The 26111-nt window shown below is 36.4% G+C and overlaps 1 protein-coding gene across 6 annotated transcripts in view; it reads left to right on the top strand.

The window, feature by feature from the left end:
- HS3ST5 (heparan sulfate-glucosamine 3-sulfotransferase 5) overlaps positions 1-26111 on the top strand; it is a 264957-nt gene that overhangs the window by 80094 nt on the left and 158752 nt on the right. For all 6 annotated transcript variants that reach the window (XM_025860618.2, XM_073893805.1, XM_073893807.1 and 3 more), the window contains one exon: positions 21247-21433. The gene's annotated coding sequence lies outside the window, so the exon portion shown is untranslated. The remainder of the gene's footprint in view (positions 1-21246; positions 21434-26111) is intronic.

The raw sequence follows: 26111 nt of genomic DNA, 5'->3' as shown, positions 1-26111 counted from the left end.
GCTCAGAAAGGGTCAACCTTAAGTTGGAATGACTTTTTAGGTGGATTACATTTTTTTCTAAAAGAAAGCACTCCTTCCCATTTCTAAATAAATTCAGCTCACAAACTCATTCTAAACTTTTGATTAAGAATTCTATGTATCCCTGCAGTTGTCCTCAAATAATACAGTTTTCTGTATTTCTGTATTTCTAGAACTGACACTCATCCCCTTCCACAGATGTTCAGGAAACTCTTAAGCAAATAGTAATAACCCAGCTTTGAATCCCATGAATTCTACGCTCCTAGTCTCCAATGTACAGCTTCCCTTCTGTGGGTCACCATAATTTCACACTCAGGCAGTCAGCTGAGGGAGGAACAGGACCACCTTAACCCACAGCTAATGAAAAATCCTCAGGGCTAAACTTGCACAAAATTGAATCAGTGCGTTAACTCCCAAACCTCCGCAAGTTGGCCAAGAAGCAAATATATAAGAAATAATCGGCACAAAGGCACAGAGAGACTCATAGTATTGGAGCAGAAATGGATTTTCCAGAAACAATCTGAGCAACCCTTTGGTTTTACAAATAAAAGATGTAAGATCTGGAGTAGTTAAATGAATTGTCAGTTAAGAGCAAAACTGGAATTAGAACCCATGGCTCTTAACTCATTCAGTCAACAGATGTTTGCCAAGCTACTCACTGTGTGCTAGGTACTCTTCTAGGTGCTGGGATACAGAAGGTATCAGTTACAATGTTTTCCTGTTATAACAGAAAACCCAATAAAAAGTTGGTTTAAAGAATAAAGGAAAGGCGCCTGCCTGCCTTGCTCAGTTGGTGGAGTATGTGACTCTTGATCTCAGGGTTGTAGGTTCAAGCCCGACGTTGGGTGTAGAGATTACTTAAAAATAAAATCTTTAAAAAACGAAATAAAGGAAATGTATTGTCATGTAACGAGAAGTCATGCTGGCTTCAGGCAACTCTTGATTCAGATGAATTCACTGGGATCACTGTCTCTAGTTCTCATGCCACTTCCTTCATTGTTGGCTCCATTTTGGGAGCCTTTTCCATTATTGTCACAATATAACAATTGGCAGCTTCTGGGGTTATGTGGTTTCAGGTACAAATCTAGCACAAAAGAGAGCCCACTTTAGTTTTAGGATTAAAAACCAAAACAACCAAAAAATAAAGACCAGCCACTTGGTATTGATTCTCACAGCTCTGATTACCCGAGTTGGATCCTGTACTCAACCCTGAACCAATTCATGTGGCCTGGAGACAGGATACTCTGACTGGCTTAAGCCAAACAGGGGCCACTTCCAGAGTCAAGCATGGTGTCAAATCCATCCAAAATACATGCTGAGAATTTCGAGGTACTCTTAGGAAGGGAAATGGGAAAATGATGCTGAAGCAACAAAAAATTTAAATAACCTGTTCCCTCAAGTGCTCAAAGTTGGGTTTTCTGATACCCCAATTGGTTTCTACACTCTGCTCCATGGAGTCCTGGGAGTGCTTTAGTTGTATCTCAGGGTGTGAGGGGCTCTGCACCACTAAAATCCCCAGCCCTTTCCCTCTGACTTAAGGCAGAGCTTTTTGCCTCTTGTACATCTTGGGCTCACATATAAGATTTCATTTGAAGAGAGTGCTTCACTACTGAAATGCAGTTTTAAAACCACTCTCCGACATTAATGCTGCTGCAGTGGCAAAGTTATCTACATTTTATACTTTTTGTACATTACTCTTTCTCTGATTCAAGAAGTTACCCCTATTGCCATAATCCTTTTCCGGTGCTAACAGAATGGAATCAGAATGTCATGAAGGCCTTTCTTGGAACTTTGGTCTTCATGCTGAAAATTCCATTTCCCAGGCTCTTGTCTCATGCTTCTGATATTTTGCTGATAGTAGTCATTTCGTAGACATTCTTTCCATTCCCTGCTCCATTTACTCACTCAAAACACTTAAGATTTCTACCCCTCTAACACTTCTAAACACTCAACTCTAAGGTCATGAATAAGCAAGTGAAATTCTCAACAGATGAGAGAATCTCCCAATGAGTTCCACTAATGTAAATACTAAGCAAGTATTACGTGGCTGTCCTTCCAGTAATCCACTTACTTACCTGGAATGAAGTTCTACCTAATAGTTTGAAATTAACATGTAAAGTAACAACAAGCCAAACTTTAACCCAAGAGAAGACAAAAATGTCCCTTACTTCATGCCAAAGTTGACAGCGAGTTTGTTATGGTCATGTACTTGGTGAATTCTTCTCTTTTTCTGCTAAATTTTTATCTCTTTCATCATCTAGTCAGTGAAATGTAAAATTTGAAAATATATCACAATCATTGTTAGTTTTGAAAGGACTCACATCTTAACATCGTATTTATTTGTATTCAGTTTAGTTCCATCCCATTTCATCAAAATGATGTATTTGAATTATAAAAAATTTTATCCCTGGGGCACCTGGGGGGCTTAGCAACTGCTAAGGCAGTTGCCTAAGCAACTGCTTAGGCATTGTGCTCCGCGCTCAGCAGGAAGTCTGCTTGAGATTCTCTCTCTCCCTCTTCCTCTGCTCTTCCCTCCACTCGCACTCTCTCTTTCTCTCAAATAAGTAAATGGACCTTTAAAAATATATATATATTATCCCTAAAAAATATTTTTCTGAGAAGCACTTAGAGAATTCAGAATATTTCCTAAATTTCAGTCTTAAACAATGAATAATATCTCTATCCTAAGTTTTTGTGGAAGGTACTATTATATAATATTATTTCCTCACAAATTGAATAAGAATCATTAAAATCAGTGAGGATATAAAAATATTTCAGGTTCATATTGATTTATTTTTGTGTTTAGCTATCTTTGTTTTTTACATGGTACAATATCCTCCTACAAATTTCCTAGAACACACTCTGTGGGAAATTTGTGTACATGGAATTTTGGGAAGTGTTTGAGAACAACAGCAATAAGGAATTGAAGGAAGCAGAATTGGACAGAGAGTTACAACACAGACCCCAGGTTATCATGAGAGCTCTTAACGTAGATGGGTCCTCAGAGTTGTCCTAAATTGAGGGAAGGGTCTTGACCTTTGTACCCCATGTTGACCAGTCACTGGCTATAAACCAACTCTTGGGGAGGAGGCATACCTTGGGTAGGGCAGTTGCCTTTAGCCAAGAGCAATACTGGGAGAGGGGTGCAGCTGTGAGCTGCCTGCAGTCAACACTCTTAGAAGTTGGGAGAATGAATACTTTAGCTCTGAAGGGGGCATTCACTTACTTTATAGTGCCCCCACCCTGACCACCATAAAGAAGCTTTAAGGGGTAGAACAACAAGAATATATTTAAGGAGTGACAAGGACTTGTTTCGGTTTTATACCTCGTTCGCCATTCGAACAAATTATTTCTTGTAACTTTGAATGCATGATTGAATAAAGTAAAAGGCATTTGTTGATATAATGAAAGTACAAGTACTAGATGGTTGATAGAAGGAGAAAAACATGTAAGAGCTTCCCTTGGGCCTTGAAGGTTAATTATTGATTAGCATGTATGTGCTAAAAGAATATTAATAAAAAAGCATAGACACAAGGCAGTGAATTTCTAGGAGCTGACTTTTTTTGGTATGTAATACATTTCTTAGGTAGGGAGAAAAGAGTAAATCACAAGGAAATTATTTCATGTATTTCACTGATTAAATGGGCTAGTCTTGACAAGACTCTGAAAAGCTGGGCATCACTTGCTATCAGCAGGGACCACGAAAAGTATCACAGATGTGCTCACATAGCATATACACATAAAAAATTAAAAAACAAATCAGAGTAGATGTAAGATTGAGTAAACAATACCTTCAGCTTAAAAATTCTGCTTTTGGGGGCACCTGGGTGGCTTAGATGGTTAAGCATCTGCCTTCGGCTCAGGTCATGATCCCAGGGTCCTGGGATCGAGTCCTGCATCAGGCTCCCTGCTAGGTGGGGAGCCTGCTTCTCCCTCTGCCTCTGCCTCTGCCTCTCTCTCTCTCTCTCTCTCTCTCTGACTCTCATGAATAAATAAATAAAACATTAAAAAAAAACTGCTTTTGGATGGAAACAACTGATAATATGCTACAGGCAATCCTTGCTTTGCACAGTACCATATTAATTGAAATTTGTGCATATCAGAACTGTGGAAAGTGAGGATTGTCATTATTTTTATTATTCAGTTATTGCAGTTTTTATTTTCCTACAAATTTCGCTCTTTTTAAAACTTTTTAAAAGTTTATTTATTTACTTAATGATCTCTGCACCCAGTGTGGAGCTCAAACCCACAGCCCTGAGATCAAGAGTCTCATGCTCTTCCAACTGAGCCAGTCAGGTACCCCAAAACATTTTTAAACTGAGTCATTAGACATTAACTTCATGAAAGAAGAGGCTTTGTCTGGTTTTCCTTACTATTTTATCCCTACAGCCCAACACAGTTCCTGGCCCCATAGCAGGTGTTCAATAAATATTTGATGAATTCATGAACCATCAACAAGATGAAGTAGTGCAGAGCAATTTAGTGACCATACAGTCTTTTCTCAGGCTGTCTGGTAAATATCTGACTCATTTGCTGGGTGAATCTTGAAAAGCTAACAACAGAACTTTCTACAGTAAACTGTTAGTGCTTGCTTTCTTATGTAGAGATGCAGTTTTTATAGCAATCGTTCATACTCTGATATTCTAATCAAAGATTAGTTGCTCTTTCATTTTCAACCATTCACCCTAGATCTGGTTCCCAAGAAAAGGTGGGCATCTATATAAATATGTAATCGGTGAGACCCATAGTGACTATTTCATATATGATTGTGAATAAAACAAGCTTAGGCTTTTAGGTTTTTTGTTTTTTTTTTTAATTTAAGTAATCTCTACACCCAATCTCTGCACCCATGGTGCTCAAACTCATGACCCTGAGATCAAGAGTTGCATGCTCCTCCACCTGAACCATCCAGGCGCCCCAAGGTTAGGCTTTTAAATTCAGTTAGTAAAATAATTTTTCAATGACTTCAAAAACAAATAATAAAAATTAAGGTTTCTAACTCTGCTTTATGTTTACAGGCTAAGCAATTCAGTATACGAAATCGAAAAAAATACAGATATTAAATAAAGGATAGAAATGCAAATATGGAATGCAGCAATGTTCGAGGACACTGGGAAAAGTGAATAATGACTAAAAAACAAAGTGCTTAACCCCAAAGAGTTTCTTAAATTTATTTTTTACTATCAAACTTTTAAACGTGAGACAGTTTCTTTACGAAATATGTTCTGATATTTTGGAATCACCAAATATGTATTATTACAAACTATTTGTAGAAACTTTAGTGCTTTCTTCAAAACTGTACTTCTGTCAGTCACCCCTATTTCTCAGACTCAACTCAGAGCTCAAGTTCTTTTTCTACTTTTCTTAAATTTATCTCTCATTCTTGGTTTATCTCTCTTTCATTTCTCATGAAGATACAGTTTTGTTTTCATCACTAAGGAACAAGTAGAAAACAGCCTAATACATTGGTGGCCACTGGGTTAACTCTCTCATTGCCTTAATTGCTGGTACTCTCGATTCAAATTGACACCATTACAAAATGACAGAGCGCTCTCCCCACCGTCCCATGTGTTAAATTCATGACAGCAGAAAAACTACTGTGTTGCAACAAGACTAGCAATAGTAGAGGATTACCCATAGGGCGATATTTGGAAAGAAGAGAAAACAATAACCCACAGTTGTGTGAATTACCAATTCTGCAGTGGAGGCCAAGGAAAAGAAAGAAAAGAACACATATATGAACATGACTTTATTTTAGGCAGGAAGTCTGATTAAAAAGAAGAGAAAATTAGAAAAGAGATTGTTGTTGAATCTGTTCTTACCATTCTTATTCCCATGACCACAATAAATGAAAGCAGGTTGTAGTAGAAGATTAGAATTTACTTTTTAATTCAGGGTTGTTGGTGAGTTTTTGTTTTTGTTTTGTTTGGGGTTTTTTGTCTATGTAAGTAAAGAATTGAGCTAAAAAAGAAATCTTTTCTCTTTGAAGGTGCTCCTGTTATGAGAGTAGAACAGAATACAACCTACATGCTTTTTAGTGACTATAAATTGGTGAGCCTTACATTCGGTACGTTTGTAAAGTCTAAACAAACCCGCCAATATACAACCTGATTTTGAGTGGGAAGGTGGCTTTCCTAGGACTATTAAGGTGGCACAAGGAGGAGAGTTTGCGCCTTTTCTCTCTTAATAGGAGCACTGCTATAGAAATGCAGCTGAAACTATCATTAAAGCTACTTGGTGTTTGTCTTAGCTTAAGTGACTGGCAGACAAACTGTATCACTGTCTGTTAACCCTGAGAGGAGTAGAAGAGCAAATTGTACTAGGTCTGCTTTGAACACTGTTGTTGAAGCCCTCTTGATTACACTTTAAGGCCTGCAATATGTGTCTATAGTGCTCGATGGATTACACATCATGTCTGTATCTGTTATCACTTTTGATCCACACAAAAACACTGTGACTTAAGCAGAGATGATATCAGACAAATTACAAAACTCACATGGCTCGGCCCTACCTGCCAGTCTTCAGTAATTCCCCCTGGTAATTGAGTTCATGGAATATTGCTGTGTGACATGTTTCCCTTTGCCAGTAATTGTGGAAATAAGTGAATGCTGGACAAGCACTGTTCCTACAAATTTCTATGAAGACATGTTATTAACAAAGAATATAATACAGCACCTATAAGAAGCCTGAAGGTGCATGCTGCTGCATCATTTAAGCCACAGCTTCAACGGGGTCATGAGACTTGAATGATCTGTCTTTCCTGGGCCCTTTCCCCAAAGCTTTGACCTTTATATTGCTACAAAGCACAGAATACTTTCCAGGAGCTTTAGCTCTAACATAACTAACCAGGCTTGGACATCATATATATGCAGCTTTCCTTTCCCACCTGTATGTGCAAACGATTTCTTGTTTGTTGCTTCCACGACTATGGGCAGAGCCTGGGATTCTGAGAGTCTGCTCTTCGTGCCAGGTTTGCTTGGTATTTTTCTTGGAAACGGGGCCACTCTCCCTGATTGCTGTGTGTCAGAGCAATCTATCAGGCACTCTTGGTTCGCAGCAGTCCACTGCTCTCCACGGTGTACCTTGAAATTGTGCTTCAGTGTCCTTGCAAGCCTGTATCTGTCCTCGCAGCTTGTGGCCGTCCCCGCAGCAGCTCACCAAACCACATCTGCTCAGTTACCCTGTTGTCATCTGTCCTTCTCACCTGCGGGGCTCCGGTGTGGCGATCTGTGCTGGTGGGCTGGCTGCATACCAACACATTATTGTTGATGATGATCCTGACTTGCCATTTACTAGTAAGCATTATTCACAAGTGTGTAAGAAGAGCCAGGTGGATTTTTGTAATTCATCCCTGTCTCACAGCTGTGGGTTAGGTCGCACATTAGTACTTCGGTTCTCTCTACACCTTCATTTTGTAAGGTCAGAAGCACGATGCTGTCTTGGTGTTTTCCAATTTCCAGAAAAGCATATTTATCTTCTTCAGCTAATTTATTCTTATGTGCATTCCTTGCAACCTTGGGCAAGATGCTGCCTACAGTCGTCAATTTTGTATTGTAACTTGAAACCATAGATTGCCAATGCCTTTTCTATATGGCTCTATAGAGTTCATGCAGAGCAGTATCTGAAACCTAGATGCCACCTTGTGATTCACTGGTTGTATTGCTAATGAAAACTAGAATTTTGTCCGACCAGAGTCAGTTCCCCTGCAGTAACACCCTAGTTTTCACGTTTCACTTCCGAAAACAATATGTGACACTATTTTGATCAAGGGTAAACCTCTTTTGTCTTCTCCACAAAATAACTTAGGGTAGTAATGGATAGCATTACATACAGTAGCATATCAGGTGATCTTTCAAAAATTTAATTTAAAAATCCTCCATAAGGGGCTCCTGGGTGGTACAGTCGGTTAAGCATCTGACTCTTGATTTTGGCTCAGGTCCTGATCTCAGCGTCATGAGATCGAGCCCCACATGCAGCTCCTCTCTCAGTGTGGTGTCTGCTTAAGACTCTCTCTCCCTCTGCCCCCCCACCCGCATGCACACACTCTCTCTCTAAAATAAAAAGAAATAATTCTTTTTAAATGAATGAATGAATGAATGAATGAATAAACAAATAAGAAGTCCCTGTAAGTGTTCATATTATTTGTTGAGCTTCCTAGCATTTGAGTCTGCTCCACCTTGGGAAGCCCCTCATCAGTAATGGCTGGGAAGAAGCGTAGTTCCTTTGGCCTCCACAAAAGTAACTGTAAAGAAAATAAAGCTGTGTTTGTCAATTAGCAGCTCCTTAAGCTGTCAGCTGCTGCTACTGACTTTGGAGCACAGCTTGGGGATACAGGTCAACTTTTACAGTGACTATAGACCAAACTTCGAATTTTCACAAAGAAAATACTGTGCTCAACATTTCAACTAACATTTATGTCTGAGCAATGTGATAGACATTTTAATATTCACTGTCTTATTTAATCTTGAAGACAACCTATGTAATATATTATGGAATATATTATTATCTCTGTGGTATAAATCAAACAAATGAGTTTTGGAATGGTCCAGCTAGGCAGCTAGTAAACAATATGGGAAGTGAATATTACTATAGGTCCTATGTGTTCTTCTACTCTCTCCGCCATGTTATGACTCCATTCCATGTTAAACTTTTCGTATAGGATCATCACTGGCAGAAGTTGTGATCCTCAGAAGCCAGTCTCAGAGAAGTGGTATTATTTTTTAAAAAGTAATTAATTAACTCAGGTTGTCTACCTACACTGTCAAATCATGTAAGCAACAAAACCTGTAGGAACATTTGTTAAAACCTCCTTTCCTTTTCTGACCATGGTCCCTTACATCCCTACTTTCTCTGAGTCCTCTCATTTAAAACTTCTTCACAAAACCCTCTGCCATCCCTGATCTTCTACAGCTTTTTGTCTTTTAAAAAAAGACACAGTTCTCCTAATCTTCCCCTTCTACTTTTCTACCCATCATTCCTGTTCTCTGTCACTGTCAACATTCGTATTGAGCATCACAAAAGCCCAAAGAACCCATCGGGCGCTAATAGGACCTTCCCAGGAGCATCTTGAGGGGAGGGTATAGAGTGACTTGAGTGGTCAGCCTGTACCATCTTCAACAAGCAGTGAGATAAAACAAAGCTGGGAATACTCATATATTAACAGCTTTTCCCTAATAACAAAAAAAAAAAAAAAACTAGGAACAACCATAGGAGGGATCTTTTTAACAAATCCACCATTTGCTTAGAAAAATAAGAATTACTTTGTGCTACTCAATGCCATTTAAGTTTTAGCATGCCTGCTGATGCTTGCCTTAAAACTCTCCATGATAACCAATGAGTTATATCTCCGGGATGAATTTGGCCAGCTTCTGCTAGAATTTCTTCGCTAGTTCTCATACTTGCCATCATGGCCAAAAATATTTTATCTGAGAGGTTAGAGAGAGGGGGATTTTCAAGTATGACCTTAAGGTTTCCAGTGTGAATTGTCACATTAAAAAAATGAAAGCAGCTGAGCTTTTATGAAGATTACACTTCTGTAGCAGCTAGGTATTTAAGAAGAGACTGGTTAATAACCACAAAATCTTGGCAGCATACAAAAAAAATAAGCACGTACCTATCTCATGGGTCTCTGAGTCATTTGGAATTGGCTGATCTGGGCTGTGCTGGGCTGGGTAGCTGTGATGATCTCAGCTGTTGGCTCATGTGGCTGGGAATCAGCAGGGGATTAGCCTGGGCTCTGCTGAGGCAGCTTAGTTTTGTTCTCCATGTCTCCCATCCTCTTCCTGCCTGGGCAAGTTCTCACAACAGTGGCAGAAGCACTGGAGAGCAAAGTCAACAGTGTAAGCATTGTTCAAGCCTTTGGTCACATCATGCTCTCTAATGTTTCATTGGTCAAAACAAGTCACATGACCAAACCCAAAGAAAGGGAGTAGGGGGAGACATTCTATGTCCCTATCAGGAGAGATTACAAAGGCATGTAGCAATGCACATGGATGCTGGAAGAGGTGAAGGGTTGGTGACATCGATAAAGTCTACTACAGTTGTTGACCTATTTTTCTTGAGTATCATTCCATCAAAAGTTAGATAGTGTTCATTCTGGTAGTGTTAGCTTTAGATGAAGGCACCTTTCATTCATTCAGACATGCATTCACTCATTGCTCATTTAACACATAATACAGAGTTCTTTAGACAAATGCTATCTAATAGAAATATATTGTGAGTCAATTTTCTAGTATCCACCTTAAAAAAGGTAAGATTAAACAGGCAAAAATATATTTAATAATATATTTTAATAAAATATATCTAAAATACTACCATTTTGACATGTAATCCATATTGAAGTTATTAAGATATTTTATATTCTTTTCTTTTTCCACCAAATCTTCAAAATCCAGTGTGTATTTTTTACTTACAGCACATCTCAGCTTGGACTAGTCACATTTCAAGTACTCAAGCCACAAGTGACTAGTGAAACTACAGACTATGTATTGAACTTGGTGCTGAGGATACAAGACACCTGCCCCATGGATCTTTCAATCTAGAAAGGAGAATTAATTTATGATGTCATTTTATGTCTTTCTGAGAAGTTCATATTTTAACTGACTGTTTCGGGAAAATGAATATGTTTATACCCTGTGGATCTGGTCATGCCGCTCTGTGGCAATTCTTCCCCTATTCTAATAGTTCTCTATTACATATCCCCATACAATCTCCTTAGCCTAGTTTAGTTGGAGACATTTCAACATGCCTTTTCAAAATCTCCGATGGAGCGCCATCACTGTGCTTCAAAGTCTAGCAAAAAAAAAAAAAAAAGATGTGACTTTTTGCAAAATCAATATAGTGAAGGGATATTACCTGAGATCTTATTACTAGGGGGATAAATTTCCACATTATGACTTTACCTGATAAGAGCTGAGAATCTGTCATGATAGAAAAGTTGAATGGAAATGTTATCTTTCTCAGTGGATATCTGCCGTAAAAAAAATTAATAAAAAAAACTGGGTGGTTATAGAGAGAATGTATAATAAAAGTAGATAAAAAGGAAAATATTGCTTCAGAAGTAGTACAAGAAATAATAGAGGCAAAGCATGGAGAAAATGAGAAGGAAAAGAAGAGGAAACATTAACAGTGTTTATCTGTTCTTGACCTGATTAAGTATATAACTGCCTAAAAGAACATTTTGACTTTTCCATACTAAACTGTCCCAGCAAGGTTTATCAAAGAGGGTAATTTTTAGAAAGCAATTATTGTCTTTTGGAGTTGCAGTTAAAGGGCCTGGCAAGAATAGGGAGATAAGATATTTTCTTTGTAGTCTAAAACAATCTGATGTTTCTTTAAATATTTAGACATAACTAACGAACTGAAAGAGGTCTCTTTTAAATGCTACGAATCACCTCATGATTTCTTTTCTCTTTTTTAATCCTGTTCTGCTTATTGCAGGTCTTAGTGGTGATTCATGGCTTTGATTATGTAACCCATTGATAATCAAAACCACTTTGGGCAGATGACCTCACGCTTCTTTGTTTCTCTGGCAACATTGCAGGTCCAAGTGATAGTACTTGGAATAATGTTCTTGAGCAACCCAGGGCACCTTTGACTTTCATTAGTGATGTGATCAATGTTTGCATCCAAAAAAGCAAGCGTCTTAGGTAGTTTGGGGTGATGCAGTACAGAGAACAGCATACTGGATTTTAAGCTCTGAGATGCTCTTTTCATAAGATATTACTGAAAACTACAGTGTGGTCTGTGTTTTCATACTAGACACTTTAGAAAATGACTATAATTACATAGAGAAGGGAGTCCAGATTACATGGTGGGCTTTTTTTACACTTTAAATTACAAAAATATATTTGTGAGTCTACTCCCATTTTTCATGAAGCATTTAAGTCAGAACAACAACATTGTCTTATGTTTAGTGACAAAGGATGATTTCAATAATCCCAAGAAATATTTTTCACCACCAGTGGATGTCCATCAGATAGATCCTTTCTCCATTCCCCCCGTATCTGACATTCTTGCCTTTAACATTGTAATATTTTGGGTCCTTTCCTTTCATTGAGAGATTTTCAGATGGGAATTAAAAATAAATTGAGAAGAGCCATGCCTAGTAAACTTAGATGGCAAATTAGTGATTTATGAATTGGTGGTTTACGAATGGGAAAAAAAGGCGGCTGTGATGGGATGTACATCATGAGGTGGAGAGCCTCTCCTCCCCCCGGGTTAGAAAGTGTGCAGGGGCTATGATCAGAGTGAAAGAATAGGAACCTGGCATCAGAGACATCATCATTAATTCAAGCACAGAGAACGGAAGAGGTTCTACTGACAGCTCCTAAAGTCACTTTAGTAAAGAATTAAAAAAAAAAAAATGAGTTCCTGGTGGAATGGGGAGTAAAGTAAGGAAGGTTTGTGTGTGTGTGTCTGTGTGTGTAAAAGCTTGAGAATTGACTTAAAACAGTTTAATGAAGTCAGTGAATAAAGTTGCGTGCTTGCAAATTATCTAAGAATCTTTATATCCTCATGGCTTAAAACAAAGAAGGCACACTGTAACTATTTATTGGATGAACAAATTAACGTTATCTACTTAAATACGTTTTAGTGACTATGGTTTTACTTTTTTCTAGATATTAAACCCCTACACCCAGAAAAGAGGATCTAAGAATTGGGCAGCCTTTCAGATACGACCGTTAGCACTCTGTCCCTACTGTCATTTCTCAAAAATAGAGGCCAGAGCTGAATATAGGTGGCAAAATAGGGCCATGGTTCTCATCTCCTGGTTTCAAACCATAACTGCCCCTTAACTGTGGCCTGAGAAGTACAAATGAGAGGAGATGGAGGTCTCATTCAGATATCCTTATTAATTACACTATCCCTCCCTCCCTAAAGAAACCCCATACCAGTTTTAAGATTGGGGTCAGAGACATTCTGGATCTTCCTTTAGCAAAGCCAAGCCATTAACATTTTCCTAGGAATGATCTTTTCCAATCATCAGATAAACATAAGATCTCCATTTAGGATGTGGGAGAGTTTTACTCATCCAGTAAACAATCATCAAGTATCTGTTTCCTTGAAATAGATGTATCTCCTTTAATTAGACAAATCCTCAGTATTTCTGTAGCAGTGAACTTTGTTTCCTCTATCATGATTATCTTTTCATAGTTGCTAAGATATGCTCAAAGTAGAAGAATTATAAAAAGCTTAGAATTCTAAGAGTCTATATATAATTTTATATGTATATGTATTCTATGATAAGCAGGTACAATATTAGAAAGTTTATATTCTGACAGCACTTATATTTTGTTTCTCTGCTTCTCTTTCCTCTAACTACCCTCCCTGTTAATTAATACTTTATCTGATTTGCATGCAGGGTGTTAGTTGAAAATCTAGAGCTTACTAATGTAGAAAACTACCATCAGACTAGAGTCCAGATTAATGAACAAATTTCCAAGTGTGTGTGTGTTTGTGTGTGCACGCACGCGTCTGCCTGTTTATTTAAAAGAGACTTTCCCAGAAATTCCAGAATGATAAACTTTGGGCACTAGAGATGCTTAGAAGGTATACATTCCGTGATTCTCAACTCAGGTTGCATATTACAATCACCTGGGTAATTTACAAGACTCCTTTTTCCCACTGCAGACCAATTGATCCAGCATCTTTGAGGATGGAGCCTGCTTATGGGTATTTTTTAAATCCATGTATATTCTAATGTGCAGCCAAGGTTTAAAAACCCCTGGTTCGGTCAGACCTCTTTTCATGTGTATACACAAAATAAAAACCCTTTGGGTAGGAACTGTATATCTCAGGCCATTAGAGACTGAATTAGAAGCCACATGACCTAGCCCCATTTCAGAGAAATTTCCATAACAATCCAACATTAATATCTTGTTAGTTTGGACTTGTTTGAACTTTCCCTTGAGAACATTAACAGAAGGAATCATGCGTCTTAATTTTTTTTTTTTTTTTGCCAAATACGCTTGAGGAAAAAACCCTCCATGCTGTGCAGTAGTATAAATTAACACATGAAATTCCTACATTTCTCAGTGTCATTGACCTTGCCCTCTACCAAAAATATGTTAGTCTTTGTTGTGAAGAATTTTTTGGAACACATTTATAACTTCCATTTTTTATAAGGCCAGAAGATATCTCAAATCATTTTAGCATAGGTAGACCCATTTTTAAAGTTATCATATAAAGTATGTGTAATTCACTTCCTAAGAAACATTCTAAGAAAACAGCACTGATAACATGGCTTATAGTTAGCAGTGTTAAGATAGAGATAGTTAAACATTTTCCTGTTCTTTGACATCTATCTTTTCTGTATGTATATATCTGTTGAGCCCATCAAAGTCTAAAATATTTCAGTTTAGCATAAAATTGCAGCACCAATTGTTATATGGCATATATTTTATCTTGTGGAAAGATGGAAAAGCATATCTAAATGCATCATGCCTATGCTCAGAAGTAATGCAAATCTTCTGTCTTGCCAGTTCTAGAAATAAATGAAAATGATAGTAGATAAAGGCTAGAAACATTTTTCTCTTTTGCACTCATGCAAAATCTTATGTGCAGTGATCATCATCATGCATTAAGCATCTGCTGTAAGCCAGACATTCTACTATGGGCAGAGGAATGTTGACCGCATAGTCTATGCCCTCAATTCTTATTAATCAAAAGCAAGTAAATAAATACAGTTTAAAGTAGGAAGGAGTAAAGAATAAACATTTGACTAAGAAAAAACTTGTAAGTACAAAGATATTCTACAAATTTTGAGTAGAGCTATGTAAGTTCACACAATTTTCAACCTATTATAAGTATCCAATATTTACCTAATTAGTTAGACTGAACATGTATATCTGTGAGTGTCTTTGTGAATTGTGTATGATTTGTACTAATTATCACCGTAGTACAAGGAATTCAAGAATAACAGGCTTCTTAATGATCTCTTTTTTAAAAGACCTGAAAAAAATGCCCATGGCAGAGCCACAGAGTAAAGATCAGTGTGTTAGAAGGAGCAGGATAGATGGCAGCCTATCATGAACCCCATAATGCACTTGTGGAATTTATCACTACTCAGAATCTGAATTTCTGCATTATCAGCCTGAGAGTTAAACTCAAGGAGACGACATCATTCTGATCAGACTTCCAAGGGACTGAACTACCTGAACCACTCCACTCCTGTGTCCAAAATATCGGTGTCCTTTGTGTCCTTTATCTACAGTGCCTCTCCCTGACCCGACAGTCATAGGGGGAGCTGACCAGTAAACATGAATGGTTGTGAGGGATGTTCAGTTCAGATCAAAGGGAAGTCTGAGGAATCTTCTAAGTAAATGACTTCTCCAGCGACAAGGAGATCAGGATGTGAGATCTTGATCAACACTGGCAACTTCTGGTTCTTAGATTTTCTCTCCTTTACTCTCAAAGCTAATGGTGCCCAAACCATGTTCCACAAAACTCTAGGGTGCTGTGTAAGAATTATTTTATGGGAGATGGATCTTCTCAAAAAGAAAACATTTTAACTACTGTCATCTAGCCATCCCCCTCCCTATTGTAATACAATTTTAGCTTCTCTAATCACATTACATCCTGTCTCCTTATAATGACATTATTTCCACATCTCCTTAATGGAGGATTGGGAGTTCCCAAACTCTTCAGTCACTCTTATTGAGAACATCACAGAAGGTTGATCATCTTGGGATAATCATGGATGTCTTATATGTGTCTTTTACTTGTTTAATTTTCATTTTTGTTATAGGGTATTTTAATCTTTGAGCTAAAGGTAGGTAAATAAACCTTTCGGCATTTTTATGCAAGATTGAGAGGAAAACCCACATAAGGTGTACATAATGGGCAATCTCATATTCTTATTTTTTAGCACTCTAACAAACATCTTTATTCCATGTGTTTTTAAAAATCATAATACAGCACTATAGAAAGACAGTGATATCCATTGGCAATCTCATACTCTTAACAAGAATCGATTTTTAAAAAATACAAAAGGCTTTTGCTATAATTTTAGAACATGTATCAATTTTCATGCAAAAGGACAAATCTAGTCAATCAATAAAGAAATGAACAAATAAAATGGAAATGTTTCACAAGTGAAAATACTCTACAGTTGAAAACCATTTTTTCTTTATACAGGGAAGAAGTGTGTGTAAAGAAGAGCATAAGAATATGTCCTTCCATCATGTAGTTAAGCTCACCTTTTATTTATTAAAGAGGGGTGAAATTAACAGTGCCACTTCAGCCTATTCCTTAGAACTTAGGTTACAGAAAAAAAAAAAATCATGTCTATACCCTGGTAGAATTTCTTATTTTGCTTGAAAAGCAGTTAAATATTAAATCATGAATCACTGCTTTTCTAAAATATCTTTTAATACCCTAGAGAAAAACTAAATTATCCTGCTCTCTGATTTTTAGGACAACTATTTGTAGCCATTCTCAAAATGCATTCCATAAGAAAGGTTCCTTGTCTTTTATTTCTTTACTTTTTTAAAAAATTTTTTACAAACTCCCTAACAGATTCAATATCCTGAGAAAACTAGAAGATATTTATAACTGAACGACAGGCCTGTAGAAACCCAAAGGCAATTATCTCTTGTATAAATATCCCTTAGGCAAACTTCAACTAATTCTTAAGAAACAGAAGGTCAAGCCTGCTCAAGAATTTTTTTTCAGGTAGAAAATTTACATTGTCTACTCTTGTATTTCTTGGCCTTTCCTCCTTTAGATCTCCTCAATCCTAATTCCATTTGTCATTCCCCAACCTGGAAAACATTATCTGGCCACAGCTAATAGTCAGAAGCCTTTGAGAAGCATGCATCCCTGTGTCTTCCTGTTTCATTGCTTTTGGGTTGCTCATGTGTATTCTCATTTTAGGCTACCCTCAGAAATATTGCCCTTATTTTGGGTAATATCAGTTTATAGCATAAGCTAAAATTTCATACCTACCTTTGAATCTCTGAAATTCTTTTTACCCTTTCAGGTAAATATCCAATAACTAAGAATTAATTTGTACTTGGGATACCTATTTTTCAAAATCAGTCTCTACCCAAAAAGACTTCAGCTGTTAATTAAAGTATTGAATTTTGCTTATATTTTTCAAAGGTAAAGACTTCTAAAGAAAGATATAAAATGTTTGAAAAAATGACAGTGAAAATTACAAACATGATGTTTGAATGTTTGTCCACATAACTCAGGGCTTATGTGAGCTTTTCCATGTGATGCAGAAAAACAGGTCCTTTATAATTAATCTGTGCAAATTCCATAGAATTGTGATCGGAAATAAGTTTTCTATTTTTTACTTCCATTATTTGCACATAATAAATTTACCCTTATTCAGTTTTAACCTTATAGACAAGTGATAACTATCCATTGTGTGAGAGAATGAACTTCAACCTTTTAAAAAGGAATCAGAGTAGAAATATCAATAGCAATGTAATTGAATACCTTCTGAACTCCTCCTATCACATGGCATTCTGCTATAGGTTACAGAGAAACATGACACTTCTTTATCTTCAATGTACTTACAAATAACACAGAAAATAGAATATACAAGACAAAATAACAAAGTGTGGTTCATGGTTCAAGAGTTATTGCAAGGCAGTTACTCATTCAACACCTATTTATTGAGTGCCAATTATGTGCTAAACATTCTGTTGAATGTTGGATTTTTTAAACATGAGTGTATTTAAAAACAGAAATGGTCACTGTCCTCCAGGGAGATGAGGCTGGAGAGTTAGGTAGGGATTGGGTGATATGGCCTTGTTCTTTACCCTAAGAACAGTGGGAAGGCATTGAAGATTTTAAACAAGGGATAGATATTCCACTCTAAATGCCACGAGGAAAAAATATTGGAGGGAAACAAAATGTGAGATGGGAGAAAGAAAAAAATTTAAGCAGCATTCCAGACAACAGACAACATCTTAGTGGTGGTGGTGATGCTAGTGGAGCAGGAGAGAGAATATGGAGAGGATATAGACAGAAAACAGACAAAGTAGGTAGATTTGAAAACTAGGAAATAAAATCAAAAGCGCTTGATGATCAAATCCTGGGGCTGAAGGAGAAAAGAAGAATCAAATCTACTCTGATTCCATTTTAAAATGTTGGTTTTTGGCTTCTCCAACTGATGTTGATGGTGGTGTTTAAAAAAAAAAAAAAAAACAGGGACACTAGAGGAAAGCTGTGCTTGAGAGGAAGGTTTTTAAGAGTTTGATTATGGAAAGATTTAGGTTGCAGAGCCTTCAAGACATCCAAGTTGAGATGTCAACTATTCAGTTAGAAATAAAAATTGCGAGATAAGAGAAAAAAATGTTAAGCTAAAGATTTGAGAGTCATAATGAAATGATAGCATCATATATCTTGGTGAGTGCTTTTATTAGTACATACAATGAAACATAACATGGTTTAAATTAGAGTTCTCTCACTATGAATTAGAAGAATCTGGAAATGTATCATGGAGGAAGAGGGCTTGATCTTCTTAAAGAAAGAATAGAAATAGAGAAGTAGAAATGATTGAAATGGCAGATGCACAAAAACATAAATACATTGCAAAGTTCTTTTTGGTTGCAAGTAATAGAGGATACCAACCCAGATTGGCTTACTAATAGTAATTTTTTAAAAAGAGTCTATAAATTCACACATAACTGAAAAGTTCAGAGTATTCTACCTACAAGCAAAACTCTGTCCAGGGGTGAAACAACATGCTCAGACCCAGCTCCTCTTTTTCTATTTCTCAGCTATTTCCTTGGTGTTGACTTAAGTTCTGGCAAGTTCTCTCATGATCCCAAGATGGTTGCCAGTAGTTCCAAATGTTACATGGTCACACGCTTATGTCCAGCAAGAAAAGCAAAAGTTGTATTTTTACATAATAAGTCAGAGAAGACCCCAGAATGGAAATCATTAACCTCTTAAGGTCATGTGCTTATTCCTAAAATTGTAGGTAAAGATTGAGATACATGGATTATCTTAAGCTACTTAGGTGCACCTCTGCAGTGGAGACATATCCTCCCACCAAACCATATAGAGTGTTAGGGAAGGGAGATAGGAAATCTAGAAGAATCTATATTTTATTATTAATTATATCTATATTATGGGGAGACTTAAATGCCGATTTAAGGACCTTGGACTTAATCCAATAGACCAAAAGGAGCTCTTATATTTTGAACAGAAAAGGGATCTAATGAAATGTTTTAAGAAGTTAAATCTTAAAGTAATTATAGGCCATACTGGAATGTTTAAGAAAAGTAAGAAGAAGGGAAGCTGTTAAAGAGCCTACAGCAATAGTCTAGGAAAGAGATAGTGAAAGCTCAGACTGTGATGAAATGTTGATGAAAAGAAGTAATGAAGTGATGGATGGAACAATATTTCAAACAGAATCCACAGGATGTCACAAGATATTAAGAATGAATTTTGTAATGGAATTTCAGACTCTTCCACTGAGGTTTCAACTAACGTGATAGCTTTGGCACTGAAGCAAAGATGAGATCCTTTTATTAACCATGATACTGGACCCTCTTCCTCCAAACCCAGCTCTAGACTAGGCTCTCCATTTCATTTTATTCTAATTAGTTACCATCATCCTGTGACCCATTATTCCCCACATGTACAGCTCTCCTAGAAGTAAAAAAGAAGGCAAGTTTGAACCTCAACCAGCCTAATAAAGGCTGTCCTTGACTCCACAGAATGAGAACTTGCAGATAATAATGTAAAAAGATAGATATCGTTACAATTATAACAATGGCATTTACTTTTTAACAAATGTTTTTTCAGCACTTTGTCAACCTGCAATGATTCTGTTCACAAGCAACAGAAAACCCTGTAGTGTAAACAAATAGAATTCCAGAGGAAGCAGTTGGTAGTGTTGGTTCAGCAGCTCATCAAAAGAGGACCTATACCTTTGTGTTTTTCTAGATTTTCATTGTGTTTTACATCATGATGATAAGATGACTGCTCTACCTGCAAATATCGCATCCTCACCATTCAAGGCAAGCAGTTATGTGAAACAGGGAAGAGGGACAGGAATCTCTCATCAAGAAAGCAAATTTTTAAATTTAAATTCAATTAGCCAACATATAGTACATCATTAGTTTCAGATGTAGAGTTCAATAATTCATCAGTTGCGTATAACACCCAATGCTCATCACGTCACGTGCCCTCCTTAATGCCCATCACCCAGTTACCCCATCCTCCCACCCACTTCCCCTCCAGCAGCCCTCAGTTTGTTTCCTATAGTTAATAGTCTCTCATGGTTTGTCTCCCTCTCTGATAAAGCAAATTTTTGCCTGGATTTCTTACCCAGCATACTTCTTTTGCTAATGGGCAAGAATGGAATCACATAACCATTCTTCGCCATAGGGGGATGAGGAAAGTGAACATTTGATTTGATTTTCTGTTCTCTATTTGTGGTATGTAGCAAGGAAGAAGAAAGTTGGGAATGGTTTCTGGGTGGCCAAACATTAAAGACTTCTATGAAAAGCTGTTGTTTTATAGTGTACTCTATGCTTACATGTATATTACGCTCTTGTCATTTTGTATTTGAGTTTGTATTTATCTGTATATGTTGCTTTCTCTACTCTTCAGGAGAATATTTGCATTGTCAATTACCAGTTTTAAAATCAGATGTTTTATTCTCTTTTTCCATTAGCCCCTACCAATGTCTGCTTGACTCATTCAGCAAAGTGCTAGAATTTTGGTTTCCCTGAGGAGGCAACACATATTGACTAGAAAGGATATTATTTTTGTTTATGTCTAATTATCTTGGCAAGCATTACCCATGTGAAAGAAAATAAAGCAAAAGTACCAGATGATTCCATTGGGATTTCGTAAAAATATCACATTTTATCTTTTATGGGGTGTGATAGAGGCTCACGTAAGGATATATTTCCAGGAGAACTCATCAACCTTGACTTAGAAAGAATTCAGCACCAAAATCTAGCGTCTGCATATCAAAAATAAAATTAAGTAATACCACTTGATGCAGTGTTTAGAAGAAATAGTCACTTAAAGCCATATGAATTCAACCAGAATCCTCTGCAGGCAGCAGCATCATGCAATTCTGCCTTCACAATGACATGAAATTTTAAATGACATCTGTGCTAAATCAGGGAGCAGCAAACCCAGGCCAAGTTTAAATTTAGTAACACTGCCAGTTTACTGAAAATAACCTTCTCCATAGCAGATTCTCTATGAATTTCAGGTGACCGACTACTTGTGTTTCTGTTCTGTTCAAAGATAATCAGGTACCCAGAGGCTCCAGCATTGGTGTCTTCCCTTCTCAATGGCTTTTCTGGTGTCCGCTTCAGGAGTCTCTTTGGCCAGCCTTGAAATACGTGGAAATTAGAGAATCTACTGCATATATTCTTGAAAATTTCCATCACACATGCTCAGAACTTTCTGAATAAGCATAAGGATTTGAAGGGTAAGTGAATTTTGGAAGTAACTCACATTGCTGTGTACTCTTAATTACATCAGAAGTGAATTATTTAATATATTTAACAAAATATATAAAAGTAAGAGCAGTTACTGAATGTGGGGAAAATAGCCATCTATGAACAGTTCACACCAAGAAGGGAAAATAAAATGCAAACTTTGAAAGTCATTATACGTCATGTCAATGTAACTACAAGCAAGGTTCAGTGGTAAACTTGATAACTGATAATCAGTTTCACACAAAAAAATCATGATAATCACAGTGGTTCTCAAATTGTAATGTGGGTGAGAGTCACATGGAGGGGGGTTAGGGTCTGTAAAATTCTGAATCCTGGGCATATTTCACAGAGAGTTAGATTCACTGCATCTCAGATGTGACCCAGCAACCTGCATTTTTACTTACTTGCCCCCAAATGATCCTGATGAAGGTGGGTCTTGGTCCTTTGGGTAATGCTGAACTTGGCATTCAAAACAATATACTTCTAATTTTCAAACTTTATATTAAATGGGGTTTTATGTTGTTTGTTTCCTTCAGCTACAAGAATAAATAAGGCACATTTAGTACAGAGGTGCTAAATTAGTGCTCCTTTTTTGACCCCCCCCCCAAATTGAATTCTTAGTTCTCTTTGATACATCTTGATTTTCAAGTTTGGTATGATGGGCTAAATCCCAGGGGTCCCTGTCTTGCTTTCAGAGAGAGCATGCACTCATCACTGTCTTTAGATGGTTCTCTGATTTCTGTAATGTTCTAATTTATTCAGATGTTTATACTTACTGGATCAATTCTAAGAACTATCTAAGAAGACAGAAAGAATGAGTTATTACCAGGGTCAGCTAATATTTCTTCATTTTTGAAGGTTTTTTCCTTTTTCTCTTCATTTGGAAAAGTCAGCATTAGATTTTGAAAAGAACAGATCTACTTAACACATCATTAGCTACTCATTGTCCTTTGTGGATAAAAACTTCTAAATCATGTGATATCTTTATAACAGGTAACAGGCACATTTATTGAATATCACTTTATTATATTTCTTTATCTCATTTAGCAATTTCATCTTTATGTGCAATTTTAAGTTTATGTAAAGTTTGCTTTTTTTGCTCCAGTGATAAAAGTGATTAGTAGAGGCATATTCAGAACTGAAATCTTGATGGTTCCTTAAGGGTACAATATGATCTTATTTTGTAGTGAAGAGTGAAGTTTTTAAAATCCTCTGATTGAATTGTAGCCTTATAGACAGTTTTTCTGTCAGTTTTTGTGTGCACATGTTCATATTGTAAAGAGTTTCTTGTCAATAAAATACCAAATGGCAAAAATAAACCCTTAATAAAAAAAAAAGTAGGGGCACCTGAGTGGCTCAGTAGTTAAGCATCTGCCTCCAGCTCAGGTCGTGATCCCAGGGTCCTGGGATCAAGCCTCGCATCGGGCTCCCTGCTCAGCGGGAAGCCTGCTTCTCCCTCTCCCACTCCCCCTGCTTGTGTTCCCTCTCTCGCTGTGTCTCTCTCTGTCAAATAAATAAATAAAATCTTAAAAAAATAAAAAGTATATCCTCATGGCGGCAATTAGCAACACATATTAGTTATTAGTATTACACAAAGAAAATGAATATAGACATGCATAAAACAAGGTAGTGCTTTTTTCAAGTAATCTATAGATTTACAGAATTAGATTAATGTAATAATGAATTTTCACATGCATTTGTTGTCAGTATTGTTCTCAATAGGCAATGCTCTCACTGCCACACCTGACGATAAAATCTTAAAATTTGTAGTACCCAAACTGTAAAATCCTCAAATAGGTACCATACAAGTTTATGGTTCAAAGAAGTTCTCAAGTAATATTTAATAAAGCTTTTAGTGCAAGTCTTCTGTAATATTTTTATTTCAGAGAAACACAGAAACTACTCTTCTGCTTTTTCTTTTTCTTTTTTTTCCTTTTCCTTTGCAGAGGAGCAGGTAGAGAGAGAATGAAATGTGTCCTCAAGTAAGTCACGTTCATTATCATAGGCATATTTATCTTAAGTTGTGACTCCCTAAAGAAAACTTACTATGTAATTTCAGGGAACCTGACAGCCTCCATACTCACAAAGTAAAATATACAACAAAAGAATAATTTACAGAAACTTTATTAAAGCATAGTGGCATAAAGTTTTAGAGCAGAAATGGACCATTAAGATCTTCTAGTCTGGTCCCCTCATATGTAATCGCATTTTTTCTCTTCTAAACTTGCTGTATTAATACAAAGAGCAGTCAACATCAGTCTGGCAAGGTGTGACTTTTTAACAAGACAAACTGAGCAAAAGTTTTTCAATAATGATTTCTTGGGTAAGGAAGGTTAGAAGGAAATTTTCGTCCTAGATGAAGGTTGAAGAAGCGAAGAGAATACCTGAGTACTTACTAATGTAACTGAACTTAAAATTGTTAATTATTTTCATTGTCAGTAGATAATCTTTCAAGTCATTAATCTAAAAATGAAAACAGCCAATATAGGTCTACTTCAGGTTTGGTCAGCTTTATATGGAAATCTGATATTGAAGGAGAAAAAGAGCTAAAAGTCAGAGAGCTTTAGAACAGTAGAGCCATCGGGGGCCATTTAGTATGGGAGAAAGGAGACTTAGCTGTGTAATAATCTCTGGAGAGTGTTAGTGTTATTATGAACAGTATAATAATGATATTTGTGAGATACCTAAAAAGATTAAAATGTGTTTATTATTCTCAATTTAAGAAGTTGCAAAGTCATTAAAATTTATGTAGTAAAAGTATAATTATTGAGTGGATAAAATGCTCATAATATACTGTAAATGAAAACAAGTTACAAACCATGTTTTGATGTGGTCCCATTTTTATTAAAAAAATGACAGATGCATAGGAAGAAAAGTGGAATGATATATAGCAAAATATTAATGGTTATGCTCAACTGATAAATTATGTTTGATTTTTATTGCTTGTCAGGGTATGTAAAACTTTTTCTGAATTATGTATTATTAATGTAATTTGAAAATATTTTTCAAGGTTTGGGAAAATATTCAGTTATCTGGGAAATTTACTTTTATAGAATTATAAGGTAGTCCTGATAACATTTGTTTAAAATAGCCGTAATGATGTATGGTGATTAACATAACATAATAAAATTAAATTAAAGAAATAAAAATAATAATTTATCCTATTAAAAAAAGAAAGAAAGAATAAAACACTAGTACAAGCTATGAAATGAATGAACCCTGAAAATCTAATGCTAAGTAAAAGTAGCCAGTCACAAATAAAAAAAAAATAGCCGTAAAGCAAGGCTCTTGCATCTTGTAGTATTAAACTATTTAAATATGAAGATAGTACTTCTAATTAGATAAAATGACTTTTAGATATAACTCTTCATTTGTGGATATTGCAATACACTAAAATTTTCAAGTTTCTTCATTAAACACTGATAACTTCAAATTATGTCAATTAATTCCTTAGAAATATCCTTTATTTCTTGTATCGGATAATTCCAATGTGCTTTCAAGAATTTTCCAACTATAGCAGTTTCCTCCATTTGGAGGATAATTTTATATGTTTGGTTACATTAGTGTTAATATGTCTTTGTTCTTTAAATCTCCAGTGTAACATACGGTTAGTCTCACCATTATTACTACCAGCTGCGGTTGGCCTATGATTTTGTTCATTCTGTCTGAATCCAAAGTAATTAGCTCTTTAGTTTAATGACAATAGTTGTTAATGGGTTTTTAGGGCCAAATTCTGCTGTTAGAGAGTGGGCGGTGTATTTGAAGATAGAATCTGGCCCTTATGTTTTAAGCATAAGCTGTGTAATTTAATTTCAAAATGATGGCTTAGAGAGTTTGGGGTAGGAAAACTAAATTTACATTTATCTGAAGTTTCTCAGTTTCAAGAAACAGAAAATGAAAGTGACAATTTATGTAAATGAACAATATACCCACAAAGATTCTCTAATACAGCTATCCTGCATGAATCATTCCATATGTAGCTGGAATGAGAAATGAAATGAGAATTTTCAAGCAGACATTAGGTAGATTTTCTTATGTCATGGGGCATACATTGAATTCTTTAAGTGCAATGAAACACTTTTGATCATTGTATCTTTTTCGGCTTTATTGAGATATAAATGACATATAACATTATGTATATTTAAGGTGTACAACGTGATGATGTGATACACATATATGCTGCAAAATGATTGCTACAATAAGGTTAGTTAACATATCTGTCAGCTCACGTAAGAGAGCAGAACTTAAATGTTCTCACCAAACACAAAAATTGATCATTGTATTTTTGGAGGACTTGGTGAAATGAAAAGAACCTTTACCTGGCATTCTCTGGAGTTCAGGGTCAGGCTCAGCTTCCTGGTAATGACATGATCTTAGAGAACTAGCTTTACCTTTCCCTGGGCTTCAGTTTCTTCATCCTAAAATAAGACCTTTGCAGTAGATGATCCCAGTGGTCCCTTCCAGCTCTGAAAGGATTACTCTAACTTGCTTTATTTTTTTAAGAAGTTTCTTTTTTTTAATTTTATTTATTTATTTGAGAGAGAGTGAAAGAGAGAGCATGAGCAGAAGGGAGAGGGAGAAGCAGGCTCCCCACTGAGCCAGGAGGCCAATCTGGGGTTCGATCCCAGGACCCTGAGATCATGACCTGAGCTGAAGGCAGATGCTTAA

Source organism: Callorhinus ursinus, unplaced genomic scaffold (genome assembly GCF_003265705.2).
Source record: "Callorhinus ursinus isolate GAN/ISIS: 27379988/994484 unplaced genomic scaffold, GSC_fseal_2.0 scaffold6, whole genome shotgun sequence".
NCBI lineage: Eukaryota > Metazoa > Chordata > Mammalia > Carnivora > Otariidae > Callorhinus > Callorhinus ursinus.
The sequence above is the reverse complement of the archived record's forward strand: the minus strand, read 5'-3'. Positions and strand labels throughout refer to the sequence as shown.